Source organism: Camellia sinensis, chromosome 4, assembly GCF_055761805.1.
Source record: "Camellia sinensis isolate YWXY chromosome 4, ASM5576180v1, whole genome shotgun sequence".
In the NCBI taxonomy this organism is placed as follows: Eukaryota; Viridiplantae; Streptophyta; class Magnoliopsida; order Ericales; family Theaceae; genus Camellia; species Camellia sinensis.
Genome location: NC_138964.1, coordinates 21,994,675 through 22,014,275, shown reverse-complemented (window position 1 = coordinate 22,014,275; position 19,601 = coordinate 21,994,675).

The following is a 19,601-nucleotide window of genomic DNA, read 5'->3' as shown; positions in this document are numbered from 1 at the left end:
ATAGTCACTAGTGATTGCGAATAATCATAATTTTTGAGTGAGAAATTCTTTCTTAGTGATTGATTGTGAATCTTAATTGGAATTTTTGTTTCACCACGAGTGTGAAAAGATTTTGGGTTACTACTGTTTTAATATAGCAGGGTTATTGAGGTCATCCTTGTGCATTTGACTTTTGGTGAATGATAATAGTTTTGAATTTTAGGGTATTTATCTTCTATGGTAAAAGGAAATATTTGTGCTTTTAGTTTCATTTTGCAGAACCTTTAGCTGTAAGAAACATTTGAGGGTAAGTACTTGGTGTGTGATCTTTAGTTGTAATTTTGAAATTTTATGGCTAGTAGTTTTGAATGGAAGCTTCAGAGATGACATTAAGATTGTGATTGTCCTTTGATGCAACCTTGGCTTAAATCGTGCTACTATTTCGTGTTCTACTTGAGCTAGTAGTTGATGTTGTGGATGCATGATTAAGATAATTCATATGATTAAATTTGATGGGTTGAAGTAATTAATAGCTTCCCTACGTCTGACCAGTTGAGTAGAATTTAAATTCCATATTTAGCTGTTAGCTCAGAGATTGTTTTCTTAGAGTAGTTGAGAGTTTTGCGAGGATAAAAAATATATTCATTCATTGAATTAAGAGGTTGGATTGTGACTTAAGGATTTGGGGTATAGAGTTGGTTATAAGGAATGTATTGTGTTGTGCGAGTATAGATAAGTGACGTAGGTGTAGATGATTCTCCTTTTACGTATTTCGTCTATTGTGGTTGTGGCGTGGAGAGAGGTTGACAACGAGTCACCTTGGAACTCATCTTAGACTTCAGATGCGAGGCGTAAGGATGAGGATTACTTTTTCGTGTATATGTCACTCACGAGAATGACAAACCGTACTAAATATTTGATACTTGTTTTAGTTGTTTGTGTGTGATTTCCAAAATGGGGTTAATTGTGAAAATTTGTGATGCAAACATAAAATAAATAATGAGCAATTGATGGATTGTAGTTGCCACGACCCAAATCCGCCCCCTATAGGTTTAGCATCGTAATTGGCCAGTAATCATTGGCATACTAAAGGCCTCTAAGTAGATTATCAAGGAATAAGGGGCTGCGAAACAAATATAAAACATACATAGTCCATAGAGTTGTACAGACATACATGAGATAGTTAATCTAAAACTTTATATAAAATAGACAAATATGATGTCATATCCGCATAAGTCATGCAACACATTACAAATATTATCAAAAGAGACTTAGCCCAGTGTATGGATAAACAAAAACGAAACAAAACAAAACATAAAATCCAAAACATGATTCACAAAACTTGACTTCTTCAAATGGGAACCTCCTCGGGAGGCACGGTGGCTGGCTGACCCAAAACTCTCCAAGTAGCAACTTAGGCCTGTTCACGCGCCTGCTCACCTACATGCATAATATAAATAGTGAGCGAAAGCCCAGTGAATAATAACAGAGTAAAGGGTTTAATGAATGATGTCCCATATCAAATTCAGAAAGTAGAAATAGATTCATATTCTTATTCAGAGTTCAGAAACATGTACTTGTTCAGTTTCATAGAGGATCATACGTGGTACACCCATTAGCACTAACAGATCATGTATAGAGCAATAAAGGTCATACTTGACCAGTTTCATAAAGGAACCTCCGGTACCGGAAAGTTATAACATGCTTGAGCCACGGTATTGTTACCCCTAGGAGAGGGTGTAGCTTGACTTTTCGTGCTTCTTTTAGAAGACGATAAGCCTTATAGTTCAGACTCCCGCGGTTCTGAATCTGATTCCACAAATGCAATGTAAAATAGATAAACACCAAAGAGTCCAAATCCGACAAATCTTTTGGGAAATCGATTTTGAATCAAATTGTCAAAAATGGACTGCTTTGCTAGATACAAAGTCGCCACCTAAATATTTTTTTGGACAATTTAGGAAACCCATGGCTCGTGCCGAAGGGCATGTGTCTGTCATCACCAAGATTGTCTCGGCTCGAGAACTTAGGTACGAGAGGGAAAGGTCATGAATTGAGCACCCCCGCTCATCCGATCAAAGATCGGCCTCTACTAATCATGATGTGAATCTTATTTATATTATATGCTCTTGTTCTGATTATTAGGCTAATATTACTATGTGGTGCGCACACAAGTATAGACTAATTTGCAAGAATTAGAACACTTGATCTCATGTTTGTTTCTGAAAAGAGTTTGTGAATATGTACCACTTGAAAAAGTGATCGCATATGAACATTACTCAGATTATTCCGATTCAAGCAACTAGCCGTCATCCATAGACATTCAATCAGTTTATCATATAAGCATTTAGCCTCATGGTACACATGCTAGATATGGAAACAACTACACTCATGCAATATGCTAAAGCATGAAAGTGCTCACCTAGTACTCCAAGCCAAAAAAGATGACAAAGTTAGAATAATGCATGATCCTAACTATGCAACATGACTAATGAAACGCATGCAATATGCAATTACTAGGCTCGGTTACTAATATTGCATATCAATCAATTTGATAGCATGCGATCTAAGCACGTATTCAAAGAAGTATTAACTAACAATGCAAGTTAGAATGATGCGCCGAGCCTAATGTATGCAAGACAATGGATATGAGGCATGAGACATGCTAAACGAAACATGATGCCCTAAACTAACCATCATAAGCAGGTAAATAAAAGGGAGAAAAGCATGGGATTGGAAGACATACACATTATTATAATTATACCCTCGTGCAAGAGGATTTGAATAAACTAACTAGCTAAGCTAATTACTATGAATTACAAACCGAATGAAATAATCAACTACACTAGCTAATTAAATATTACAACAAATTAACTAACTAATTGAACTAACTAATTAATTAACTACAAATCAAAACGAACTAGTTAATTACATGAATACAACATGAAAAAAGTGCTACGCTAGCTACTCTAATTACTCCGCCTTGGGAAACGAGGAATACTCACACATACACGGATTCCCACCCGAAAAAGGCCACTGTTCTATTGCCAGATGCCTCTGTTGCACAGTAGAACATTTGCACTGTTTTTCACCTCAAAACCAACTCTTTTCCATTTCAAAAGGCCACTGTTGGGTTTTGCAAAGGTGGCCGGCAAGCTAGAAGTGGTGGCTTGTCGGCTACAAAAGGGGGTCTGCCGTCCATAAAAGGTGGTCTGCTGGCCACTGATGCCTAGTTCTTCTCACTGCAATAGAGAGCAAACAAAGCAAGAATAGGGTATTTTGAAGGGTTGTTCGCATAACTTACCCCTCCTTATCATCAGACAGCTCAGAGGAATAGTAAATTTGATTCACAAACCATCAATGGATGCAATTTTATTGCATGATGCCCTATGAGCCAAAGAGTGCAAGTTCAATAAATGCAACAAACAAAGACTCTCAAGCCTCCTCCCTATCATGGATTGATCAAGGGAAGTGGTTGACATTGACTCTTGAACCGTTTACATCACGAACAAGTATGAAACGATTCAGGACTTAAGGGTTCAATTACCGTCTAATTGAGCCCCAAAAAAATTATTATCTTGCATTAATTTTAGTTTTCATTTTATTACTCCATTTGAATTACCAACCATTCCTTTGTTTATTAAGTCCAAAGGTGAAGATTAAGTCCTCTAAATGAGAGAAGTGTCAAACCAAGGGTTAGTTTAAGGCATGAGAGAGCTGTCATGCCGTTGATAATGAACCCCTAAAAGGGATTAAACCATTAAGCACGATCACCTCTATGTCAAGCTGACAAGAACAATTAGTTTGAAACAACTGTCAAAGAAAATAAAAAGCCAAGAAATGAGGGAGGTTGCAGAGATGATTAGAGGTGATCACAAGTAAGAAAAGCAAGAAATAAATGCTATCAACTCAAACAGGTTGGTGGCTAAGGCCTAAAACACCAAACCTATGAGGACAACTAAACTACATGCATGCAATATAAAGCATAAATGCAATGAACACTTAAAACAGTCCTAAAATAGTCTTAAAACATGCAAAAGAAGTGCTGGAATTAAGACAAAAAAAAATGCTAAAATAGTAAGCTACAACATGGAGCTTTGTAAGCTAGTGAACAAGACACAAGGTGGGGAAGCTAACCCCTACAATTTTGGACTTCAAAACATGTTTTTAGCTACTAAAATAACTTTGAAATTCAGTATTTAAAAGCTCAAAAAAAGATATTGTAAAGGTGGGAAACACAAGGGTAAAGGCTAGAGAAGCAAGGTGGAAAGAAAGGTGAACCACCCCTCTACCCTTTAAGGCCTTACACCACAAATTTCAGCCAAAAAATACAAATTTTATGCAGCCCAAAAATAGTAGAAAAATTGTAGGAAAAGAAGCAACCAGGGCAATGAAATAAGCGAAGCCTTATACCTGTTGAAGATAAGAACACTTTTAAGCAACAATTCAACATATGCACACCGTCAAGAGCTCAAAGTAAGCTCAAAAGTACCTCAGCAAGGTTTGGTTAAGAGTGTATAAGCAAAAGCTCAAGAAATTTCAAGAGAGAGAGAGAATTGTAAAAGGAGAAAATTAATTTTGCTCTAATTTTTCTAATCCTAAAAAATAAAAGGAGAGGTCCTCCATTTATAGAAAAACATCACACTCCTTCAGAAACATCCATCCATACACGTGTAGGTAGATACAAACATCTGTGCAAACAGTTGGCACAGCTGGCAGAAAATATTTGTAAAACACACTTGTGGCCTGCAGGCCACCAATTCTGGCTGGCAGGCCACACATTTGGCTGGCAAGGCACAAGGGTGGCTGACAGCCAAAAGAGATGGCCAACAACCCACAAAAATGGGCCGGTAGGTCCTAGGTTTTTCAGGCTTGAAAGGTTGGGGTTTTGGTGCAAAAAACAAGGCATAAGGTTTGCAGGGTTTTGAGGCTCAGAGCTTTGGCATTCCGCTGAGGACTTTCGAGCACTTGACAAGCATATACATTCATCATTGGGTATGCAAGTGATGATGCCAAGTCGTAAGGGTGGTAAAAAATAGAGTGTCTACAGTTGCCCCTCTTTGGCAGAACTCGAAGTCATGAAATGACGTGAGTGAATGTCAAAGCCCGAAGATGACCCATTTTGACAAGGCCGTAAGACTTGGGCAAACAAACATAATGTAGATGCTGTTGGTTGAATCCCAGGGTTGCCTATGTATCTCATTGCAAGGAATCCAACCAGCTTATTTCAGGGGTAGAATCCAAATAATACACAGTGTAATGCAATAATACACAATGTAACAAAATAATCAAACCACAAGCAGTGAAAAACACACGAATACCATAAAGAGATGGGGATGCAAAATCAAACTACGTTTTATATAGAAAAGAAGTGGGCACAGGCAAATGACGCCTAACACAGGCTAATTGCCTACATCCTCAATACTGGCCTCAGCGCAGCATGGATGCTTACACATAACAGAACCATGTTTCAATAGGAAAGGGGTGTGAGCACATGCAAAACTATGTTTTTCGTAGAAAGAGAAAGAGTACAAGTAATTGGGTGATATGATATAAGTGAGGAATGATCTATTGGGGAAAGATAATGCTAAATGCTGAATACAACAAGACAAAGTATGATGCAATGGATGAAGTGAATAAGGCATAGGCCAAACCACGTCTTACCTAGAAAAGGTATGGGCACAAAACTGACCATCTCACAAGAAATGTGTTGACACCCTCAATACTAGCCTCAGCGCAACATGGGTACTTATGCATGACAGAACCATGTTTCAACAAGGAAAAGGTATGAGCACATGCCAAACTACGCTGAACATGGAAATGGTGCATGATGCAATGCGATAGATGCTATATGCCATGCAATAGAGGTAATAGATAATAAAATGCGATGTAGTAGCGAGGAAGTGAAAGTACCTTACAGGGGCAATTGGCGATGACTCAGCTTATACTGTTGTGGATCTTCTTCTTCTTCTTGGTTGTGCTTCTAAAGCACAAGTACTACTTTTCTCACTAGCTATGTTTGCAACTTTCCCTATTCTCCAACAGGATGACAAACTAGGTTGGTTCAGTATCCAGAATTGAGGCGCATGCAAGCTACCTCAACCTATGGGCCTGCCATACAAATGTCAAGCCTAGGATACACCCCTGAGTATTTAAACCAGACTTTAGTCTCGGAAATCTCAAACCTTTGCATTCTAGGCCTCGGCCATTCGAACTCTAGTTTCCACCGTCTCAGTTGGTTTCCTAGGAACTCATCGCAAAAATAGAGTTTTTTATGGCCCCAAAACAGCCTAAAAATAGTAGGAAGAGATAGAAAAACAAGCGTGCAAAACAAGTTTAAAAGACAAGTATTATACTGGTTGAAACAAAGAACAATTCTAGGCACTAATTCAAGCCAAAACCACCTTCAAGAGCTCCAAGAAGGCTTCAAGGAACCTCAGCTCAAAGATGATCAACTTTGGTTAAGGAGATGTATGCAAAAAAGTACTGTAAGTAGGCAAGAATGCACAAATTTGCAAGAGAGAGAGAGAGAGAGAGAGATTTTTGTTCCAAATTTTCTAACCCTCAAAAACGGGGGAGGAGACCCCATTTATATAGAAAAACATGTATTTGGTTGAGAAATATCCATCCATACACGTGTATGAACATGAAGCCCATTGTGCCAACAACTAGAATAACTGTCAACAAAATATCTAAAAACAGACACTAGTGGCCGACAAGCCACCAGTGATGGCCGGTAGCCTCAATGGGTGGCTGGTAGCCACCAGGGGTTGTAGGCTTGAAGGTTTTGTTCCAAAACAGGGCACATAATGGATGTGGTTTGATGGCTCAAAGACAGGGCATTCCGTCGAGGACTTCGGGCACTAAAACGAGTACACAAGCAATGACGTCAAAGTCTTGAGGACGGTCAAAAATGGGTTGTCTACAGTTGTCCCTCTTCGATAGAACTCGAAAGTCATGAAATGACATGAGTGAATGTCAAAGCCCAGAGACGACCCATTTTGACAAGGCCGAAAGACTTGGACAAACAAACAAGACAGAAAACAAATGGTTGTGCCCGTAGGCTGCCTACGTATCCCTTTGCAAGGAATCAAACCAGTGTAGTTTTGGGGCAAAATGCAAATGATATGCAAAATGCAAGAACATAACATATGATCATGCAATGAGGCTGTACAATGAAACATTTGAATGCAGATGCAATGCAATGAAAATGCCACATTTGAACAAACTGAAACAAGGTATATCAATCTCAAACATGAAAAGAAGAGTAAATAAACACGCCACGCATGGGAATCACGAGCCAAACCACATTTCATTCAGAAAGGATATAAGAAAATTATGCACGCTTAACTACGCGTCGCACAGGAAAGGCGAACGGCGACGTAACCATCGGGAGCACCCGAGGTTTCAACCAAGATCCTAACGCGTTGCACGCGTGAGGGGGAAAGGGTGGTATGAACACTGGGCACACCCGAATGTTTTTAACCAAGTTGCAATCCTAATGTGTTGCACGCGAGAGGAGGAAAGGGTGGTGTGAACATCGGGTGCACCCGAATGTTTTTAACCGATTTGCAATCCTAACGAGTCGCACGCGAGAGGAGGAAGGGGTGGTGTGAACACAGGGTGCACCCGAATGTTTTTAACCGATTTGCAATCCTAACGTGTCACATGCGAGAGGAGGAAAGGGTGGTGTGAACACCGGGCACACCCGAATGTTTTTAACCGATTTGCAATCCCAACGCGTTGTACGCGAGAGAATAAAGGGGTGGTGTGAACACCGGGTGCACTCCAATGTTTTTAACCAATTTGCAATCCTAATGCGTTGCACGCGAGAGGAGGAAGGGGTGGTGTGAACACCAGGTGCACCCGAATGTTTTTAATCGATTTGCAATCCTAATGCATCGCATGCGAGAGGAGGAAGGGGTGGTGTGAACACCGGGTGGTGTGAACACCGGGTGCACCTGAATGTTTTTAACCGATTTTCAATCCTAACGCGTTGCATGTGAGAGGAGGAACGGGTGGTGCAAACACTGGGCACACCCGAATGTTTTTAACCGATTGTAAAAAGAATGTGACCCGAATATGGCACAAATGATTTTACCCGGAACTCCTCTGAATGAAGCATACATACAATATCATGCATGTGTAAGAAACAAACTTAACAAGTGCGATACAGTAGGAATGCATGTTCTATGCAAGACAAACAAATGTGATATAATGTTAATGGCATGTTCTATGCGAGAAACAAAAGCAGAAGCATATTCTATGCATGATTCGTAACGGAAGCATATTTTATACGTAAAACAATAGCAAGAGCATATTCTCTGCGTAACTCATAACAAGATGCAAGATGCGCATGCAATACCCATGAAATGCATATCTTACACAAGGAAGCGAAATGAGATGCATATTGATGCAACAAGGTGAAATGCAACAACATGAAATGCATATTCATGCAACAATGTGAAATGCATATTCATGCAACGACGTGAAATGTAGGTACAAAAACATAATTTGACAAAAACAAATTCAGTAACAACTTCCGATTTACTTCTCGGATATGTTTAAAAGATACACCTCGTTCCTGTTGACAAGTGATGAGCATTATGCACCAAAAACACAATTTTGAGCTTCCATAGAGACATTCTGAACTCAACAGTGAACAATTCCTTCAATTCTTGGAAACCAAGGACATTAAACAGCATTAAGACTCAGAGGGAAGCAGTGGGCCACCTGTCGGCCTTTAATAACCTTTGCTGGCCACAAAAGTGGCCTCTGGCCACCCGGGGCAGATTCAAGGTATTTGGGTCATTTTGGCTCGGGTCTTTAAATATAAGCCATGGGGTCTCATTTCCTCATTACACCATGCCCAAAATTTCTCCCTCTCTCTAGGTGCTCATTCTCTCTAGATCCGCACTTTCTACGCATTTTCCAACACACCACACGAAGTTTATTCGCTGAACCCTCTTTGTTTACTCCATTTTGAACCGATTGAAATTTGATTTCGGTGCTTTTTTTTAGAGTTTCACCACTTGAGGCTTGTTCTCCTTGAGTTTCTCTTGGATTTGGTGCCTTTTTTTGAGCTTTGACTTTTTCTCCCACTTTTCTTCTCCTAGGGTTTGGCTTTTTCCAAGTTTGCCTTTTTTCCTCTGTTTCTCTTCATTTTTCACCACTTTCGCATCTTCTTTCTAGACGGCGAATGATCTATCCCATGACGGAGCTCCGCTCGAGATTCCACCAACGGTAGAGATGGACGCCGAGCCTGAGCCCGAGCCCGAGCCCGAGGCCCGAGATATTACCGCTGGGAGTATGACCCTTTGATCTGATGACATACCATCCTCAGACACATATGCTACCCCCCAGGGGTATCAGGCACTTCAAAGAGTTTGCTTGGCGAGAGCCGGAGTCCCATTTGTCTTATGGTGCCATCGAGGTATACACTGTATTATCACATTTTCTTCACTGTACATTGTATTTCTTGCTTTACCTGTGTTCCTTGCTTCAACTGTAATGCTTACATTTTATATCTTGCCTTAATAACACTCTTGCACTGTATTTCTTACATTGCCTTTTCCTCTGCCTGTTTTGATATCACTATATATCACTGTTCTGATCGTAGAAAGACTCTCGCTCGATTAGGGGCTATGGAGCCACGTCCGCGAGGGACTGGTATATGGAGCTCCTTGCCGATGTACGCCACATCATCGACGTGGCGGGTTTTGAGCTATTCTGTACTGGGCTATCACACCATATCGCGAGTCGACCGCTTCTTGGTGCATTAGTGGAGCGGTGGTGGGATATCACCAACTCCTTCCACTTCTCCACGACTGGGGAGATGACGATGACTCCCTATGACTTTGCCATTCTCACGGGCGTAGAAGTAGGGGGTAATCTGATCCCTTACGATATGGACATGGGCGAGTGGGAGGCCGCTTGGCTACACCTGCTGGGAGCATGCCCACCTCTCTTCTGACCAAGGATGGTACGATATAACTGGTTCGCCGAGCACTTCCGAGGGAGAGAGTCAGAGACCCCAGAGGAGACTGAGCATTACGCCCGGGGCTTTTTGATGTTCCTCTTCGGTACTACCTTGTTTGCGAACAGGGGGAACACCGTAGGGTTGTATCCCCTGAGCGCCCTAGTGGACTTACCTCAGGTTCAGTTATATGATTGGGGAGGAGCTGGCCTTGCTAAACTGTATGGCTACATGAGCTTGACATCTCGTAGGAGGAGAGATAGGGTCGAACACTATTGGAGAGCCTGGGAGGTATACTTCACATTTCTGCTTTACATTTTCCATTTTCCATTTTCCATTTTTGCACTTTCTGCTTTGCACTTTCTCTGCACTACTTACTACATTGTTTACATCTATACATTGCGCTTTTTGCATCGCACATTCTGTATCCTCTGTATCTGTACTCTCTGTACACTGCGCTACACATTCTACTTTCTATATCTGCACTTGTACTTTCTGTACACTATACACACATTCTGCTTTCTGCATTTTACATCCATTATATCTATACACTATTGTACACGTCCTCGAACGTCCCGGGAGGAAATCCCGTTTTGTTCATTTGGGGCTCACTACAGTTCAGACTCAAATTGTCACGGTTCTTAATCTGATCTCACAATGTGCGATGTGAGATTGATAAATCACTAAAGAGTCCAAATCCGACAAATCGTATTGAAAACAGATTTTTAGAAAGAAGTGCCAAACATGGACTGCTTTGCCAGATACAGAGTCGCCACCTAAATATTTTATTTTTGGGGAAATTTAGGAAACCCTGACTCGTGCCTAAGGCCATGTGTCCGTCATCACCAAAGTTGCCTCGGCTCGGGAACTTGGGTACGATTGGGGAAGGTCAGCAATGAGCACCCCCGCTCGCCCGATCAAAGATCGGCCACCACTAAACATGATATCTTGTTTTTGAAAACACATGTGTTCTTATTCCGGTTAATTAGCTAGAATTACTATGTGATGCGCATAACAAAACAAGTATAGGCTAGATCACCTAATTTGGAACACAGCATTGCATATCCGTTTGTTCTGAAAAATGGTTTGAGTTTTGCTACTCGAAAGTAGGCTAAAATACGGATTTCAATGAATTATCCCAATTCAAGCAATCCAACCTTAACCCACAGGCATTCAGGCAGTTACATCACATACGCAAATAGCCTCATGGTAAGCATGCTGTCATGGCAACACCCACACACATGCAAGGATGCTAAAGCGTAAATGCTTACCTAGTACTCCAAGCCAAAACAGAAACTAGTTAGTAATCAAATGCATGATCGTATTTCATGTTAAGATGGCTAATGCAACACATGCAAAGTGCAACTAGAAATAGGCTCGGCTATTCTAAGATGTCATGTGAAATGCAACTTGATACATGTATTCAAATTGGAATTGAAATACAATGCAATTAGCATGATGCGCCGAGCCCAGTGCATGCAATACGAACGAATGTGTGCAAACATGCTATCATAAGTATGCTAATTGAAACGTGCCCTAAAACTAACCATTGTAAGCAGTTAAATAAAAGGGAGAAAGATGTGGGGTTGGAAGACATGCATCACACACACACACGCTTATTACACAATTTGCCCTCTCTCGGAGGGACCGAAAGAATAATACAAATTAACTAACAAACAAGCTAATTAATTATTACACAACATTTAACTAATTAATTGAATTAATTAAGCTAAGAAAGCAGTAAAGAGGCCTCGGGAAGAGGGATGAATGCATGCATGTTCGATTCGCCTTGCTCGGAAACCCGTTGCCATGCCACACGTTGCCTCTATTTACATTGTTCTGCACCTCTGAGAACTGCACAAGTCCCAAGGATGCTTCTGAACCACCTTCTGAGCACTGTGGAAGGTCACCGGCCAAAAGAAAAGGCCACCGGCCATTGGAAAATGGTCATCGACCATGTGTGAGTCTCTCGGCCAACAATGCATAGCCCGCCGGCACTGAAGATGGCCGACCGGCCATCTCTTCCTGCAGAATCCTATTTTGCTGTAGGAGAAGGCAAACAGAGCATGGCAATGCATTTTCAAAGCAATGTTTGCACAACCACCCTCCTTATCATGTTTAAGACTCAAAGGAGTATGGTTTTCGACCCTCGGACCATCAATCACGCATTTCAATGCATGGTGGCCAAAGAAGCCAAGTGTGCAACTCAACATGGAATGAAATGCACAAAACACATAAAGGGCCCCAACCTTTATCATGATTTATCAAGAGGCAAGAGATGCACACACAATGCAATGCAACCTAGGCAAGCAAGCAAGCATGCAAATAACTCAAGTGCACAACAAATCTAACGCAACATGAGCATGTTAACATGCAATATGCAATAGGCATACAACCTAAACATGTGGACATGTATAGCATGCAGCAACATGCAAAATGAAACAAGCATGCAACAACATGGTGAGATGGATTTACACTAACATGGGTAGCTCTCAAGCATGCCAAAATCAGTGGCCAAGATGATGCAAACAAGGCACCGAAACTCATGCAAACATGCACAATGCAATGGCCCCGAGCCTAAAGCACAAGATGCAACTCCCCAAGAGCATGGCAAAGATGAAACATGGCATACAATGGCATACATTCCAACTCTAAAATGGCATACTAAATGACTCCAAAAATGACTCTGAAGCATGCAAAAACTCACGTAATGCATTGTTAAAGACTTAAGCACTGAAGCTAGTGAAATGCAATACACTGTAGACATGCAAAGCGATGGTCAAATGATGAAACCAACCCCGAACAGTCCCTATGCAGACCAAAATTAGTGGCAAAATGTGTTGGGATGGTGGCTTGGAATGCATTTACATGAAGCTCATGCAATGGCTCATAAATGGGGCATACAAGCACAACTCTAAGGAGCACTTAAAACATGAAAAATATGGAAGTGTAGCACCCCTATAAGCTCTGAACCATCATGCTCAATGATGCCAACACATGTAAATACTTCAAGTTAGGCATGCAAGAGTGCTCAAAACTCAAAGCTAGTCAATGCTATTACACAATAAGTATGCATGGCAGGCATTTTTCGACAATGAGGCCACAAAACAGAGCTGAGGCAGCCCAAATCATGAACAAAATCAGTTTAGAGCAAGGTCAAAATGTGCTAGAATGGAGAGCCAAAACAACATGTAATGTAAGCTAGTAAGCATGAGTTACACTACAAGCCTATGAAGCATGTGAGGGACCACCAAACCAGCCAAAAACAGATTCATTGCATACCAAAATATGAAAAAAAAACCCACTAAAATGAGGCCAACATGAGCTAGAAGGACATGCTCAAACATGAAGCAAACAAGACTAGTTTGCAAAATTTACACTACAAGTGTATAAACCAAGCATGGATTGACCAAGATAGGCAAAAACAATGGCATGTGACAGAAAATTAACCACAAATACCAGCTAAGACATGGTCAACATGAACTTAACAAAGGTGCTCACATATGAGGCAAATATGACAAGTATTGAAAACAACAAGGAGAGGGGATGGCCCTCTCCTTCTTAGGACCTCAAAACACCATCCCCACCACGGTGAGAAGGCCAATACAAGGTGGTCCCGAAACTCACAAAAAAGGCACAAAAAGAAGGCCAAACAAGGCCTAAGAGGGGGGAAACAACTCCAAACACAAAATTGATCTGAAACAAACTTCAAAATCATGCAAAAACAGAACTTTTATCAGTTTTAAGTTAAGTTCAAAACAGCATGCAAGATAGGCTAAAAGTGTGTGCAAAAATGGGGAATAAAGAGGGTAGTTCTCACCCACACAGCTACAAAACTAGCAGGTTCTTGAACCAAGAACCAACTGTTTAACCTCTGAAAATGACCTCCAAGAACCTTAGATAAATGGTGGAGGTGTATGGCTATGAGGTGTGGTGTAATAGGCCAAGAACAAGACCCTTTTGAACCCAAATTATAGAAATATAAAGAGAGATATATCTTGGAGCCTTAAACAAATTTTTGGAACCTCTCTAAAGGAGAGGGAGACCCTCTCTTATAGAGAAACAAGAGGGTTCAAGCTTCTTGGAGAAGCTAAAGAGGTTCACGCTTCTTTAAGAAGCTAAAGAGGTTCAAGCTTTTTGGAGAAGCTAAAGAGGTTCAAGCTTCTTCAAGAAGCTAAAAATGTTCAAACGGTTCAAGCTTCCTGAAGAAGCTAAAACAAAGGTTCAAAAGGTTCAGGCTTCCTCAAGAAGCTTAAAATAAGGGTTCAAAAGGTTCAAGCTTCCTCAAGAAGCTAAAATAAAGGGTGAAAATCCTCCATACATATGGAGGGCAGGGTCTGTGCCACCTAGCACTAAATATCTGCATAAAGTAGATGACCAGGGTTCGGCCAGCAGAAAAGGCCGATCGACCAACACAAAGGGCCGGCTGACTAAATACAATGCCGACCGGCCACTATTTTTGGCCGGTAGCAATAAAACAGGGCCGGTGGCCTCAAGCCAAGGTCGGTGAGGTGTGGGGTTGGCCAACAAGCCATTCCCTGCCCTTAGAAGCAAAAACACAAGTGTTTGGTATACAACCAAGCACAAAACAAACAAGTCGAGAGGTCTTGAGGCAAGGCGCGCGACCAAAACCTCCGAGAACTCAAGACGAACACGAACATGAATGATCACCTAGTGTTCAAACAGTTACGTCCAAGTCTTGAGGACAGTCAAAAATGGGGTGTCTACAGTTGCCCCTTTTTGACAGAACTCGAAAGTCATAAAAATGACGGGAGTGAATGTCAAAGCCCAGAGACGACCCATTTTTGACAAGGCCGAAGACTTAGGCAAAGCATACAAGCTACAGATAAAGATATGCACCCGAAGGCAAGGGCAAAATGCAAGAACAATGCACAAAGCCGAGCATAACTTACGATCATGCAAAGGATGCTGTGATGAAGCAAATCATGCAACAGTTTTAAGCAAGCATATACAAACCAAGCTACATTTCACGCAGAAAGGATGTAAGGAAATTATACAATTCTCATTGCGTCTCACGCGGAGAATACAATATCTGTCTAGTTTGTCTGGTCACGCCAGCTTTAAATGAACCGTACATACAATATCGTGCCTGAAAGAGGAAGAAACTTAACAAGTACAATATCGTCAGCAACATGCATAGTAATGCAAGTGAAAAGTGTGTGACAACGCAAGCAAAGTGTGGATGCATGACAATGCAACCTAAGTGTGACGCATAACAATGCGGGTTGGATGCAAGATGATATGCAATATTACAAAACAATGTAATGATATATAATGTATTGAAACAATGCAAATGATATGCAATGCATTTGAGATGATCAAACCACAAGCAGTATAAAACCATACAAATATCATGAAGGGATGGAGATGCAAAAAATCAAACTACATCTAACATAGAAATGGTGCCGACACCCTCAACACTAGGCGCGCACACATAATCTCATAACTATGCGTTTCGTAGATAAAACAAGTAATTGGGTGGCATGATATAAGTCAGGAATGACCCGCTAAGGAAAGATCGTGATCCTAAATGCTGGATGCAACATACTACACTACAATGCAATGAATGCAATGGACAAGGCGCGCGGCCAAACCATACTTTGCCTAGGAAAGGCATGGACACAAACAAACCACGTTTAACACAGAAATGGTGCCGTCACCCTCAACACTAGGTGCGTACACATAATATCATAACCGTGCTTCAACGTGAAAAGTATGGGCACATACTAGACCAAGCTCAACATGGAAAGGCGCAAGTGATAGATGGAGGTGATGCAGTGAATGCATGCAATATGTGCTATGTCTAATGCAATATACATACTAGCTAAAATGCAATGGATGCAGTGGATAAGGCGTGCGACCAAACCAAATTTTGCCTAGGAAAGGCATGGACACAAACAAACCACGTTTAACACAGAAATGGTGCCGTCACCCTCAACACTAGGTGCGTACACATAATATCATAACCATGTTTCAACGCGAAAAGTATAGGCACATACCAGACCAAGCTCAACATGGAAAGGCACAAGTCATAGATGGATAATGTAGTAAATGCATGCAAACTACAATGCAATGTACAATGCAAGTGGAGGCGAAACATGCGTGTCGACGCAAGTGAAGAATGCATGACAATGCAGGTGGAAGCGAAACATGCATGTCGACGCAAGTGAAGAGTGCATGACAATGCAGGTGGAAGCGAAGCATGCATGTCGATGCAAGTGAAAAATGCATGACAATGCAGGTGGAAGTGCACTACAATGCAATATATATTCTATATGCAATGAATGCATGTAATGTATGCTATGTACAATGTCATATACATACTAGATGATGTAGTAGTTAGGAAGCGAAGATACCTTACAGGGGCAATTGGCAATGACCTACCTCATGCTGCTGGGGATCTTTTGCTTCTTCTTGGTTGAACCACAGGTACTACTTTTCTCCCTGGCTATAGTCGCAGCTTTCCCTATTCTCCAACAGGGTGACAGACTAGGTTGATTCAGTATCCAGAATTAAGGCGCATATACATGCTATTTCAATCTATAGGGCAGCCATACAGATTTCAAGCCGAGGATATACCCCTGGGTATTTAAACCAGACTTTAGTCTCGGAAATCCCGAACCTTTGCGTTCTAGGCATAAGCCATTCGAACTCTAGTTTCCACCGTCTCAGTTGGTCCCCTAGGAACTCACCGCAAACATAGGCAGGTGGCTATACCAGACCACTGGGAGTCGTTCGGGCATGACAAACACCAAAGGAATTGCACCTTTAAAGGATTTAAGGTCTCCTAGACCGGAGAATGCACAAGACAGTGCAAATGAAGATGCATGATTTAAGGTCTCCTAGACCAAAGGATTTAAGGTCTCCTAGACCAGAAGGTGCACAAGACAGTGCGAATAATGCAATGCACTAACAAGTGCAGGTAAGGTGCGCAAGATAGCGCGATAAAATGCAATGCACAAAACAGTGCGATGCGCAAAAGAGCACAATTGAAATGCAATGCACAAAACAGTACGATTGAGATACGCACGATACCGCGACACGCAAAATAGCACGAAATGAAATTCGTGCAAAATGCAATGAGATGCACAAAACAGTGTGATGGAGGTGCGCAAGAGAGTGCGAGTGATAAATTGCACAAAACAGTGCGATGCGCTAGACAACGCGATGTGTTAGACAACGCGAGTGCACAAGACAGTGCGAATGCACAAGATAGTGCGATGCGCTAGACAGCACGATGCGTTTAGACAACGCAAGTGCACAAGACAATGCGAATGAGATACAAAGTGTAAGTGCACAAGACAGTGCGATAAAATGCATGTTCTATGCAAGTAAGGTGCATAACAATGTGGGTGGAAGGGTGCATAATAATGCAAGATAGATGTGCATAACAATGCAACGAATGGTGTGTGTAATAATGCGAGAAATGGTGTGCATAACAATGCGACGAATGTGCAACTTCAAAAGCATGTTTGAAACAAAATGCCGAATAAGGAAATACAAGCCTTAACGAGACCAAATCTAAACGCAACCTCCGATTTACCTCTCAGAGGTGTTTGTAACACACTTTGCTTGAAAAGGGTACACCTTGTTTATATTGGCGAGAGATAACATCTGCTGCTGCTTTAATTGCCATTCTGACTTGAAGCAGGCTTAAGCTTGGGGTTAAGATACACTCATACTTCGGAGCACTGACAAGGCCTGAAGAGGTACATCCGAAGTACAATCATGGCATGTACCGAAGTCGAAACACACTAAGATGCTCTGATTTTCCTTCTTTTCTTTTGCTTCGCAGTCTGGAACCCATATAGCTTCAAATAGGTCCTGGTTTTACTATTCTCATATGACCTGGGTTGAACCTTGCGGTTTTTGAAAGAACAAAATCTTGTTTTGCACAAATGTGGAGAACGGCACGGCACTTTGAGCACAAAACGATTTTTTTGAAATTAAGAAATGAGTTCTCAACCAGGTATTGAGCCTACAACTGAACACAGCGCATAACGACTCAACAAAGAAAAACAAGAGGTAAATAACCTAAACACATCGAGAAACACTCGAAACGACTCAAAACAAGAATCAAGAGAAAACAAAAGACACGACACTCAGACGTGCACAGGGAGCCTGTTTCTCCGGGTATTGTTTCCCACCCTTTCTCATTTGTGATCCTTACATCACTCGGCCCTCAAGCTCTATTTTTTTGAAAAAGCCCTTTTCCTCACTTTTTCTCTCAGCGCACATCTCTCTATTCTTCAATCTCTTATTTTTTATCCCTCCCCTGGGTGGTCGATGGATAAACAAGAAATTTCGGGCTCTTGCCTCTAGTATGCTGCTGGATTCTCTTTCTTCCGCTCATAGCCAGTGAGTTCCTCCCACAGAGGGGTTGCACTAAGATGAGGTGTGTAGCAAATTTGCAACTGACATCGGTTGATGATGCTTTGCTGGAGAGTTTGGACGTGATCAGATTTGTGCAGATAAGGAAGTGGAATATCTTGATCCATTCCAGTTCGTGCTTTATACTTGGCTTGATACCTCGTTGCTTGGAGAATGTGAGAGCTTTTTGCCCTTTTGCAATCAGCTTCAGTGGTGCCCTTTTCTGGCGAATACGGTGCCCTTTCCGGTAAGTAGAGTGCCCTTTCTGGCAAGTGCATTGATAAAGGGAAAAAGACAGAACACCTGACTCAACGGTGCCCCTAGTTCATCATTTTGACCATTTCTTGTTTTTGGCTTTATACTAAAACAATTTTGACCAAAATGAGAGTTAGATTAACATGCTTGTTCAATTTTCTGATTTGAAATCATGCAAGTTAGGCTATGAGCACTGCAAATTTTCCTTTTTTGGGTCCAAGAAAATGGTCCAATTTTGGAAAAAAATGGAATAATTTTCAAGAGAATCAGTCAATCTCAGTAAAAATTCTCAAAAACCATTTTGGCAAACAGCCACTGCTCAACGAGCACGAAACTTACTCTTGAGATGCACAACCTCAGATCGGAAGGAAAACTGCCCCTTGTCTGAAGGACACTACATGGCAACAGAAAGTTACCCCTTGCTTGAAAGGCACCGCAGCGCATTGAATGGCAACGGAAAGTTGCCCCTTGTTTGAATGGCACCACAGTGCATTGTAGTCAGTCCTCAGAGTGACGAACACAACCAAACTCTTGGATACAGATAAGGCAAAGATGATCAAAACCATTACATGGACATAATCAATTTGGAGGTGTTTGTGGCTAGACTTCAGGATGAAGTTGCTTACGTATCCCAAACATGGGAATCAAGCCTTACGTAGTTCGGGGAAGGTACACTCGGGTATTAACCTCTCCTTTTGCGCTCTAACTTTTGCCACCATTCCGGGTTTTCAACCTTGTGAGCTGTGTTCTTCTTTTCTTTTCAATTCTTTTCATTTTTTTTTCTTCTTTTTTCTTTTCTTTTCATTTTCTTCATTTTTTTTTCTTTTTTTTTTTTCATTTTTCTCTTTTTTCTTGCTCTAACTTTTGCCTGGGTCGCCCTTTTGGGTTTTCGGCCCCGCGAGCCTCTCAAGGGTAAAAGTGTAGTTTTGTCCATGTCAAATGGTTTTGAGATCCTGAAGTCATCTGAATCTAGGCAAATGGCTACTGTTCGCTGACGATG